Here is a 13,044-nt window from a genome sequence, read left to right as displayed (position 1 = left end):
GGCATGTGGGATCCTCCCGGACCGGGGCGCAAACCCGTGTCCCCCGCATCGGCAGGCGGACTCTCAACCACTGCGCCACCAGGGAAGCCCTGGGTCTCTTTTTAAAATGGAAAGATGGAGGATGTGACAGGGAAGGAAACTGCAGGGTCCCACAGTGGATGAGTAATAGAGTCCAGACGGGGACACAGATTCCGTGCCTTCAGTCCCCAAGTGTCTTCCAATGAAGTAGCCCTGCTGGGGCAGGGCTGACCTTCTCTGGGCCTGTGGCAGGTGGGGAGGGCAGGAGGCATGAATGGGAGCTGCTAATGGAACCCAGTGAAACGTCTGCACCCCAGTAACTGCCCCTCTGAGCATCCTGGCAAGGGCCACCCCAGGACTGGTCACCAGGATTCCTGGCATAGGCCCAAGAGCGAGCAGGGGGTGTGGAACAGCAGCCATTGCCCCCGGAGCCACCAGACAATAGCCCCGCAGTCCACAGCCCTCCTGTAAACAAGCTGTTGTGCCTGAGAGAACGGGATAATAGCAGCCCCTGCCATCCTGCCCTCTCTCTGTGTCGGGGAAGGTCTGTAATTACTGTCTTAACTGACTCAGATATGACTGGCGGAGGGTAGACATTTCCTGAAGCTGTATACAATTTTTGCAAGCTTTTTCCTCCTCCCTCTTCTAGGGCTGGGGGTTCAGGCTCCTTCCCTCCAGCCCCAACCCTCAAACTTCTCCTGCAAGGCCAATGGTGAGGCGTGCTCCAGAGAACCAAAACACAGAAACTTCCTGGCCCAGAACTCACATCCACAGCTGTGGACCAAGGCTTAGAGGTGGGGTTGGGGGAGGGACAGTGCAGAAAGGCCTCTGTCTAATGGTCCCTGCCCAGACCTTCACTGTGCCTGGAATTTCTCCATCAAAGAGCCAGTCCTTTGGCAAAGCATGGCTCTCATAAAGTACCTGCTAGACAATGTTTATCTCTTCAGGACACCAAAAGGACTTCAGAGAAAGTCAATGGTTTAGATGCCTAAAACAGAGCATATTCAGAAGTAGATAAATCCTGGAGAGGGTGTGGAGAAAAGGGAACACTTCTACACTGTTGGTGGGAATGTAAATTGGTGCACCCACTATGGAGGACAGTATGGAGCTTCCTTAAAAGACTAAAAATAGAACTACCTTATGACCCAGCAATCCCACTACTGGGCATATATCTGGAGGAAAGTATAATTTGAAAAGATACATGCACCCCAATGTTCACAGCAGCACTATTTACAATAGCCAAGACATGGAAGCAACCAAAATGTCCATCAACAGATGAATGGTTAAACAAGATGTGGTACATATATACAGTGGAATATTACTCAGCCATAAGAAAGAATGAAACAATGCCATTTGCAGCAACATGGATGGACCTAGAGATTATCATACTAAGTTAAGTAAGTCAGACAGAGAAAGACAAATATCATATAATATCACTTATATGTGGAATCTTAAAAAATGATACGAATGAACTTATTTACAAAACAGAAATAGACTCAGACATAAAAAACAAACTTATGGTTACCAAAAGGGATGGAGGGGGATAAATTAGGAGTTTGGGATTAACATATACACACCACTATATATAAAATTTAGATAAACAACAAGGTCCTACTGTATAGCACAGGGAACTATACTCAATATCTTATAATAACGTATAAGGGAAAAGAATCTGAGAAAAGAATATAAATGTATGTATAACTGAATCACTTTGCTGTACATATAAACCTAAACCTAACACAACATTGTAAATCAACTACACTTCAATTAAAAAAAAAAAAAAAAAAAAGGAAATCTGCCCAGGCCTGAGTTGAGTGACAGGAGGGGCTAAGTGGCCTGGATAGGTCAGACCTGAGTCTCTGAAATGAGATTTGGTGCCCACCACTCGCTATCAGTCCTGGAGGCTCAGAAACGGGTATTAGGGAGTCACCACAGAATGAGGAGAGAAACTGGGAAGTAGAAAGAAAAGGAGCCAAGGAGACTTCTGGGCTTTAGAGAAATTTACTGATAGAGCCTGAACCGGACCAAGTATTAGCCACCAAATCTCTTTGTGCCTTAGTTTTCTCATCTGTAAAATGGGGATAAAATTTAGATAAACAACAAGGTCCTACTGTATAGCACAGGGAACTATACTCAATATCTTATAATAACGTATAAGGGAAAAGAATCTGAGAAAAGAATATAAATGTATGTATAACTGAATCACTTTGCTGTACATATAAACCTAAACCTAACACAACATTGTAAATCAACTACACTTCAATTAAAAAAAAAAAAAAAAAAAGGAAATCTGCCCAGGCCTGAGTTGAGTGACAGGGGCTAAGTGGCCTGGATAGGTCAGACCTGAGTCTCTGAAATGAGATTTGGTGCCCACCACTCGCTATCAGTCCTGGAGGCTCAGAAACGGGTATTAGGGAGTCACCACAGAATGAGGAGAGAAACTGGGAAGTAGAAAGAAAAGGAGCCAAGGAGACTTCTGGGCTTTAGAGAAATTTACTGATAGAGCCTGAACCGGACCAAGTATTAGCCACCAAATCTCTTTGTGCCTTAGTTTTCTCATCTGTAAAATGGGGATGATAATTCCACCAATCAGGACAAGCTAGGTTATCTTGCAGTAACAAACAACCCCAAAGCTCAGTGGCTGTCAACAACACAGGTGTGTTTCTCACTCACACTACAAGTCCACGGTGAGTCATCGAGGAGTTTCTGCTTATTGTGTTCAGAGCAGCTACCAACCCAAATGTTGCTGGTTGATAACAGGAGGGAAAAAGAATGATTGAGATCTTGAACGAGCAATTGTGCTCTGTCCTGTAAATAACACAGGTCTCTCCTGTTCACACTCATTGTCCAGAAACAGTCCCCTGATCCATCCAGTTATCAGAAGTGCAGTCCATGTGTTCTGGAGAGAGAGAGCCAGAATTACTTGGTGAACAGCATTAATGCCTACCACAATAATCATAGAAAAAACTTCTAGGGTTGTTGAGAGAACGAAAGGGATTCAATTTGTAATAAGTTCTGTGTAAGTATAGGCTGTTCGCATTATAATAATAATGACGATGGTGATGTTTATTAGTAGTAAGAATATTAAAATAGGACCCGAGCAAACCATCAATGAAAGAATAATCACTGTTCTAAACTCCTGTTAAAATGATATTAGAAAGTTTGATGTCATGTCAAGAAGAGCCAAATCCTGGGTCTGCCACTCATTTGCTGTGTGATCTTAGGAAATAATGCTCTTTGTCTGAGCTTTCAATTCCTCTTTTGTGCAAAAGGGTTCTTGGGCTCATTATTCAGGAATGAGCTTGGGGGTAGGTAGGGGTAGAATGTAAGTAAAAGGAGTCCAGGACCTGGCTTGGGCTCAACCTCACTAGCTTGGGTGACATGTACCCCTTGATGCTGAGCTCAGGAAAATCCCTGACATTGGAGCTGTCTGTGTCAGGGTTATGAATCTCAATCCGTAAATTATGGGTGACAGTGGCTTCTTAAAGAGGAAATGAATTGTTGCAACACAATCCAGCCATGTTGTATCGATATGATTAGGTAGTTATCCATGGAGTGCAGTAATTTGCTTTGATTTTTAAGTATCCGTTAGCAGCCAAGTCCTAATGAGGCGGCTCTAAATTGATTAGATACTCTAAGATACAGCACGGTTCACAGATTGTTTCAGAAAACTGTCAAGATCCCGAGACTGGCATTTCATTGGATTTAATGATTGCTGGAGAATGTGTGCATCCCAGCTAGATACAATCACATTTGTCAGCATGATCCTTTTAAGCACAATTCAATTAAAGTGTTATTCTCTAATTTTATTAGAACCTGAGCCCAGAGCTAATGCAAACTCCCGATATTGCGTCAGGAGGGGAGTGTGCACAATTTAATTTACCTAATTGGAGTTTAGTGATCTAACATGCTTTTCATATCTTAATTCTTGGGATAATCTCCGGTTTTTGCACCTGCTACAATTCCTTTAATGGAAATGAGGAATCAGATGCAACGGTTACGCCTGGCATGGAATCACTGGGTCACATCTGCCTCATTGAAGCGAATTTGCACATCTGGATCCTTTGCTTTTACCTGATCCTTTCCCACCGATCTTGGCCTTGACTTTGATAAGAAGCATCTCTAACCTGGATATGATCAGCTTTTCCAGCCAGGCTGACAATTTGAGAATGAAGATGGTGGAAAGAATGTGGGCTAGTTTTGGATCTCAGCTCCATCAGGCATCCATCCATGCAGCTGATCAATATTTTGTGGGTTCCTACTATGTGCTGGGCACTGTGTTAGGTGCTGAGGGTACAAGCGTGAGCAAATCAGACGTGGCCTCTGACATCATAGAACTTAGAGCCTGCTGGGGAGAGGGTCATAAATAGTAATCACACGAATATCAAAACAATCGTTATTGTAATAAAAGATGTGAAGGGAAGGAATGATGTAAGAAAGACCTCGTGCCACTCCAGGCTTAGTTGTAGCGAGGGCCTCTAAAAAGGTCCTGTGGCCTGAAGATCCTGGATGAGAACCAAGGGAAGTGCCATGTAGCCTTCGTGCCAGACCCTCTCTCTGGCTGCAGTGCCCCTCTCCCTTCCCCAAACAAGTCCCAGCCTTCAGGTTTTGGGTAGAGCCCCAAGTGGGAAGAAGCTTGGAACATTTGTGAAGCTAAGAGTTGACTGTTCAGTTTAAATGACATAGAAAGGGTCAAGGAATCAGGTTAGAGAGGTAGCTGGGGGCCAGATCCCATAGGATCTTACGGGTCTCAGTTGACATCTGTTGTCCTAATGCCCCAGTATGGGCGATAAATTACAAGGCCACCCACTTACAAGTCAAAATGGGGAGGGGTGTCTTATTGCTAACATTGTCTAGAATTGCTGATGCATGGTGCTGATAAAAAAAGATTAATAATAGGAAAAATACCTAAAATATATTGAGTTCTACGTGCTCAGCTCTTCTATACATTATCATTTGATGCTTTCAATGGCCGTAGGAGGGCACTGTGACAGTGTCCCTTCTACAGATGGGAAAACTGGGGCTCAGAGAGGTAAGTACTTTGCAAGGTCATCAGCTAGTACATAGCAGAGCTATGTACTAGGATTTAAACCTTGCCTAGCTGACCCAGAACCACCAGAGTGAATTGCTTGATGTCATAAGCCTTCTCCTCACCCCCAATCCTGAAGTGCAAGCCCTGTTAAAAAAAGGGGAGGGGCTTCCCTGGTGGCGCGGTGGTTGCGCGTCCGCCTGCCGACACAGGGGAACTGGGTTCGCGCCCTGGTCTGGGAGGATCCCACATGCCGCGGAGCGGCTGGGCCCGTGGGCCATGGCCGCTGGGCCTCCGGAGCCTGTGCTCCGCAGCGGGAGAGGCCACAGCGGAGGGAGGCCCGCATACCACAAAAAAAAAAAAAAAAAAAAGGGGGAGGTACCAGAGCCTCACCAGGCCACACTGGATGTCTAGAGCCCTGTGGACCCTGCACATCCTCTCCTCAGCTCTAGACTGGCATAGCGAGTCCAACTCCAGCCAGGATTCAAAGGCAGGACACCCAGGGCCTGCCTCATTCCTGCCACTGTCACTTCTGGGACCTGGCCTGGTTACATCAGCTTTTGTTGGGCTCTGTGGGGAAATAACACACCAGCAGTGATCACAGCTAGATGACAGGCAAGGATGCTCCTTGCTGGTTAGAAATGGCTTCCCATGGCACTCCGAACCAAACCTCAAATTGTTTCTGTGTTTCCACAAAACTCTGGAAAATCTGGCCTCTGATCTATCACCAACCCCTCTTCTAATACTTTTTCGCCTTCATGCGCTCCTGCCACTCTGAACTTCTATCTGCTCCTCTATTTCCTCTCAGTGTCTTTGAACTTGCCGAACCCTCTGTCTAGAACATTCTCCATCTAGAACATTCTCCCCCGAGATCCTCTTTCAAATCTGAGCTCAGATGTCACCTCTCAAACAGGCTTTCCCTGACCAGCCAGTGGAAAGTATCCCTCCATCCTTGGTCCTATCCATCTATTCTATTTTTCTTACATCGTTTATCACTATCTAAAATTATCTGACGTATATTTATTTGCTTATTTATGATCTCTCTCCCCTGACTAGAATGCAGTTCCATTCGGGCAGTCCTAGTCTGTCTTATTTACTATGTCCTTCACCTGCTATGGTGCCTGGTGCATAGAAGACTATTGATAAATATTTTTTGGATGGATGGATGGATGGATAGGTGGATATGTGGATGGATGAATGCATGGAGGGATGGATAGGTGGGTAGGTAGATGGATAGGTGGATGGAGAAGGCCCTCAAGCCAAACAAGGCCATATGCAAGTTGATGTTTTAAGGCAGCAAAACCAAAAAGCAGGTGTGACAGTAAAGGAACAAAGTACTTCCTAGGAGGCTGAAGAAGCAGACACCACAAGCCTTCAAGGGAGGTAAAGCTCATAGAGACAGGTAATCCATGCACTTCTGACTCAGGGCCAGAATTGCCCATCAATTCCTGCCCTTCCAGAAGTTGGCAGTCCTTCTTTCTCTGGTTCCTGCCCAGGTGCCCTCCATGATATGAAGCCCCTTGAGTGAGGCTCTGCTTCTTGCTGCCCATGGACCCCAGATGGAACAGGCAGCTCTGGGCTCTGTGGCATTTGTCCCAATCTCAGGACATCTTCTTCCTGGTTATCTTATTTAAGTGTTGTGATAATGTGGGAAGTGGGCAGTCAGCCCCATTGGACAGATGAGAAAACTGAGGCCAAAAAAAGAGTTAAGGGGCTTGTCAAGGTCACACTGGGAGTTGCTGGCTTTCCCAGCACCAGCCTCCAAGGCCTGGGTCTAGGAGTTTCAGCTCCTCATCACCTCCTCCACTTTGTCACTGACAAGGGTCCCCCTGTGATAACTCAACTCACCCCTCTGCCTCCAGAGGTAAGACTTGCTACCCTGAGTCTGTCAGAACAATTTGGATTTGGATTAAAAACAAGGAACTTCTGTCCCAAGCCACCTAATGGGAAGAGAGTAAAGAGAGGAGAAGAAATCCTTCAGAGACAGAGGCAGGTGAGAAACATTTTTCTGGGAGTAATCAGTAAAAACTAACACTTGCCTAGGTATAACTCTGTGCCAGACAATGTGCTAAGTACTTTATATGAATTAACTCATTTTCATTCTCCCAAAAACCCTAGGAGGTTGGGGATGCGGGAGTATTACAGGCAGATGAAGTATCCGGGGCACAGAGAGGTTAAGTAACCTGTGCAAGGTCACACAGCTCATAAGTGGTAGAGATGGGATTTGAACTCATAACCCTGCCTGGCTTTAGAATTTTTGCTCTTAACATGCATTAACTCATTCCAGCTTCCAAACACTCCTGTAATGGGGTACTATCAGCACTTGCATTGTGGGGAGAGTAAAACTGAGATTCAGGGAGGAAACGTGATTTACCCAGTGTTTAATCCTTGTGAGTAGCAAGCTGACAGGCTAGTTCTATTTGGGTCCAGGCCAGACAGTGCCTCCCTAGGATGGAGGCAGGAGATGATAGATACTGATGGTAACTAACATTGAATGTGTACTTATAATGTGTCAGCCACTGTTCTAAGTGCTTTATAGGAATTAACACAGGTAATCCTTACATGAACCCTATGAAAGAGGTATAGCTTACCCCCATTGTACGGATCAGGCAACTGAGGCCCAGAGAGGTTAGGCATTTTGCCCAGGATCACACAGCTGGTAAGTAATGCAATCTGGCTCCAGGGTCCTGCTTTTCTGCCTTATCTCCTAGACAAATGCCCTCTTTAGGCCTGAGGAGCACTAAACAGCACTCAAAATTCGCATCTAGGTATGGGGAAAGGTATCTGGGGAAACACTGGCCTCGCTGACTCTGAGTAGCGCCAGATGATAGCTGATGTAGCCCGGATCAGGGGTTGGGAGGCACCCTCAGCTGGGACAGTGAAGACCCAAGAATAAGATGTTCAAGTTTGAGGCTCCCCCAGGGAATGAGTTCACTAGTGGAAACCCACAGGATGTGCCAATAAAATATGTGATGGGGAAGGTGAGCACCTTGCTCTGCTCTGCCCAGGAGTGATCTTACTGTCAGAAATGATTAGGGGTCAAGTTTGTCTGTGAGCCAGCTTGGGGGCCAAGGCGGTGGGGGGTGAGTGGGAAGATGAGAGGGGCCTATTAGAACAGAAAGAGGGGCTTCCCTGGTGGCGCAGTGGTTAAAAATTCGCCTGCTAATGCAGGGGACACGGGTTCGAGCCCTGGTCTGGGAAGATCCCACGTGCCGTGGAGCAACTAAGCCCACGCGCCACAGCTACTGAGCCTGCGCTCTAGAGCCCGCGAGCCAGAAAGCCCAGGCGCAGCAACGAAGACCCAACACAGCCAAAAAAAAAAAAAAAAAAACCAGAAAGAGAAGCAGACTTAGAGAGGCCGGGAGAGGGGAGGGGGAGGGAGTGAGATGGAGAGAGAAGGGGAAGAGAGACGAGAGACATATTGAAGCAATTGGAAAAAAAAGTAAAAGGAGAGAGAATCATTTCGAGCAAGCTCTTTTGAATCTCCCCTCCCCCCATATCCCTCATTCCATCCCAGTTTCCCTCTCCCCTCAAAGTTGTGATTAAGTTATCCCATACATAACAAATAGAATGAGACTGGCCTCTTGGAAAGTGATTTGGGGAAATAATTAAATTATTGTCTTCGTGAGCACCGGCCAAATAAAATGATTCTGGCCCCTTTTCATTCCAAGATGGGGCCGGGGCGGTGGAGGAAGGGAAGGGGCCAGGTTACCAGCCTGCCTGCTGGTGGAATTAACTTCTCACTCAGTCTTTCTCTCTCTCTGAGGAGTGGTAAAGATTCATTTCATCTTCATGTTTGACTGTCCTGGCCGAGGAAGTGCTCACGACCGTAAAAAATGGCATGTGGCTCCGGGAATGACATCAGAGAAATAAAGGTAGCTCTCCAGTCTCCATCCCCAAGTAGGAGCGCAGATGCCAGCTCCCAGGATGACAGAGAGCCCAGGACTCCCCTGAGATGCCAGGAAAATCCACAGCCCTTGGCTCCACAGTTTTAGGGCAAAAGCCTTTGCTCCCCTCTTGGACTCCAGGGAAAGAGATGATGACGCCCTGCCCTAAAGGAGCTGGGTAGGTGGACCAAGCTTATTTATGATGCTGCTTGAGTTTCATTTGACTCAGGCAGAAAGATGAGTTTGTCCTCTGCAAAAGGGCAGCTTTTGACGACACGCTTTCGTCGATGACTCTTACGCCTCAATTCAGAGCTTCCGGTTAGAACTCTTAGCGATGGATGACCAGTCCCTGTGAAAGTCTGTGCAGATCCTAACTGGTGGTGGGATTTCTTTTCGTCTTTGTGTTTCATAGCGACGGTGCTGACGGTAGCTTCATAATGTGTTGCTGTCTCCTCCTTGGGTGTAGCTCCTCCCTCCCTCTCCCACCTCCCTCCCTCCCTTCCTCTCTCACTCCCTCTCTCTGTTACTTCAACAAATATCGACTGAGCACCTACTCTGTGCCAAATCCTGTCCTAAGCGCTGAGAATCCAGCCGTGAACAAGACAGACAAGATCCCTGCTCTCATGTAACTCGCATCTGTATAGAAATTATAGACAATAAACAACAGCAAAAAAAAAAAAAAAACCCACAAATGCTAATACTATAAATCATGTGAAGCACTATGAGAAAAAACAATGGACAAGTGTCATGGGGTGGTGGGGGGGATGGGGCGGGCAGGGGGCACTGTGTATTTGGAAGGCATCTCGGAGCGGGGTCTGGAGCAGAAGGGAGGGTGGTAGGCGGTGAGCTTGGAGGAGATGTGTGGTCAGATGGACCCGATGTTACTCTGGGCAAGATGGGAGCTGTCTGGCTGCTGGGTGGGAAGTGGACAGAGAGACAATAGTCCAGGTGAGAGATGGACGTGGTAGAAGGAACGGAGATGTAGTTTGCAGGTAGAGCTGAGCGGATTTGCTTAGGAATTGGGGAAAGATCAGGACCATCCTGGGATGATGTGAGGGTGAGTGCTGGGCGAACGGAATGCGGCTCCCTGCCTGGCAGTGCAGACGAGAAAGCCCTCACCCCCTCGTTAAGGTGGGTACCTCAACTGCGGGAGGGCAAGCTGAGGCAAACACCTTGACCTTCCTCCCGGAGCTCTCTGGTGGCCAGCAAAGGAGGAGAAGGCACTCCTCATAGAACAATTACTCTTGCCACCCCTGACGGGGGGGCCTCTCTGCAAAGTGTTATTACCCGCTTTTTGCACAGGGGAAAAAAAAAAAAAGATAGGCCTCGATTTCCATTGATCCATCATGAATCAATGCTTTTAAAAAATCTCACACACATTTGGCTTAAGAGCCAAAGCATGCATTTTATGTTTTGACATGGTGTTATTGATTGGAGGCATGCGCGCGCGCCCCACCTGCCAGAGCCCCCCGGTCCACCCCCGAGCGGCGGGCCTGGTCGCGGTGCGTCCTTAATGGCCTTGCCCCTGCCTGCACCTTCCATGCCTCCCCTGGCCCTCAGCACGGGGCCCTTTCTCAGGTTTTTTGAAAGGATCGATAAGGTGCTGAGGCCTCCCGCGGCTGCCTGTCACTCATACTCCGCCATACCATAAATTATGTATCTGCCTCTCTCTCTCTCTCCCGGCTCTAATTCCTCTCGCATTCTTCGATGACTCGGCGACGGTTGTCTCTTTTCAGCCCTCTGAGGCAGGGGTGCAGTTCAACTTTAGTGAGGACACGGGTCGGGGCTGCAGGCTTAGGAAGAGGGGCTGGAATGGGGGGAGAGGGAGTCAGCAGCTGCTGGTGATGGATGGAGGAGAGGGGGAGGGGTGCTGGGGCTCGGGACGGCTGAGCTGCTTCCGGTGGTCCTGGGACCTTCTCAGTGGGGTGGCGGTGGATCGGAACCCAGCCTCCCAGCCTAGGAAAAAGGAACATCTTTTTGGGGGAGAAGGGAGAGATTGAAGTCGGCATAAAATGTCATCTCCTGCTGGGTCTTTTACCCTGGCTTTTAGACCAACAAGGAATTTTGCTAAGACTGGGACAAGCAGAGGGTAGTGAAAATAGGGTACAGCATCCGTTGGCTGGAGAGTGGGCTTTCCTCACTCGGGAGCCTCCAGACCACCCACCCAGAATGCTGAGTGATGTGTTAGAAGAACAGTGGGCTGAAAGGTCCCTCATTTACTGTGTGACTAGAGACGAGCCTGTTCCCTTCCCTCAGAGGTACAGCCTGGAGATCAAAGGAGCTAATACATGTAACAGCTACCAATTATTGAGCATTTACTACAGTTCATCTTCCAAACAGCCTCCGCACAATCACAATCCCTATTTACAGATGAGCTAACTGAAGCCAGAGAGGTGAAGTCAGTTACTCAAGATCACACAGTTAGGAGTGAGGGACATTTGAACCCCGGCCTCTCCACATCAGAGGCTATGCTCCTAGTCACTCCACCCTGCTTTGTTCCTCTTTGATTCTCTTAGAATCTGTCCATGTGATCGTTGCACTCTTATCTCAGGGTAGAGACAGGCTTGGGAAGAGGGGCTGTAACTGGGAGAGAGGGAATCGAGCCTGTAGCCCAGCCACGCTCTAGCCAGGCCTCTCTTCCCTGCACCCTCTCTCTCCCACTCTCCATCTACACAACCACCATGCCTTCCTCTCTGTTGATATGACAACGGTGGCTAGTGGATTGGTATGTTTTCTCCACCTGTGTAAATGTTTGCGATGAAAACTAGAAAAAGATTTGAGCCAGAAGTCCAAGTAATAACTTCTGCCTTCCGGTATGACCTAGAGCAAATCCTTTCCTCCATTTTCACCTCAGTTTCCTCATCTGTAAAATGGGTACTATAAGGTAATGCATGTTTTATGTACCTCTTAATGGAGATGGGAAGGAGGGAAAGAAATGAGGTCATTTTTCAAAAACCAAGTAGATAATGAATGAGGAAATATTTTGAAGCCCTAAAACATCATACACATGAAACAGGTTGGTGCAGATTTTGGTGCAAAGAGTGTTTTATTCTTACCCCAGGGAATAAAACTCTAACAGATTCTCTGGGTGACACTGGGAGGGAAACTAAGAAGATAGTCTAACTCTGCAGCTATAGTGACCTCTGTCTACTGGTCTCGGGGTTTCACAAAGAGGCCCAGCACGGCTCTTTGGACAATGAAAGATGTTTTCCGGTTGGTAACGATCACAATATCTGTGTCCCTATTCCACTGATGTGAGTGGATCTTGTTAAGGCCAAGACCTAGCAGTTGGATGGAGCCCCCAAATCTACCAGACTCAGAGCTGGAATATCTGTTCATATCTCGCAGAGAGAAGGGGTCTGCAGCTCTGAGCTGGGAACCGGGCAGAGAGACCCATTCATTCAGTATTCATCCATGTGTATTCATCTATCTGTAAAGTACTTGGTACAGTGCCTGGTATATAGTAGGTGCTATATAAGTGCATGCCTTCATCATTCACTCGTCCTTTCCCTCGCTCACTAGCTCACTCAGTCACAGGGCTGGTTTGCACAATTCCAGGGGGTGACATTCATATGGATGGGAGGGGGACTGTTCATTCCATCTCTGAAGCTGGACACTGGGCCAGGGCCTTTGGGCTTCACAGCTGAATAAAAGAGAGTCCCACCCCACCCCCACCCCAAGGATCTCACAGTCTGTAGCAGAGGAGACGAAGATGCCTATAAACATCCGTAATTCCCACAGAAGGTAGAAAGCAAGAAATAGTCTCTAGAAGAAAAACACAGAGAGTGGAAGAGGAGGGGGAGGAGGGGAAGGATGGGGAGGAGGGAGACAGGAGGGAGGATCTCAGTTGCCTTCAGGTCTCAGGCAGGCAAAGTCCACCCTGGAGTTAAGTGGAGAAATCGTGAAATGACTGCCCCACCTGCAGGGGGCAGCAGTGACCCATCTCCAGAGGATTGTTTTTTTTTGTCCGGGAATGTGGAGCCAGGATTGCCAGGTCTTCCGACTCTTTTTAGAGAAGGTGGAAATCCAAAATTTTCGGTGACGTTTTCTGATTTTTTAAAATATAGTGCAGGTCAAACAAAAGAGCCGCTAGTTTGTAACTCTGGCTTG

The sequence above is a fragment of the Physeter macrocephalus genome, chromosome 17, assembly GCF_002837175.3.
Source record: "Physeter macrocephalus isolate SW-GA chromosome 17, ASM283717v5, whole genome shotgun sequence".
Taxonomy (NCBI): Eukaryota; Metazoa; Chordata; class Mammalia; order Artiodactyla; family Physeteridae; genus Physeter; species Physeter macrocephalus.
Note: the sequence above shows the minus strand (reverse complement) of the source record.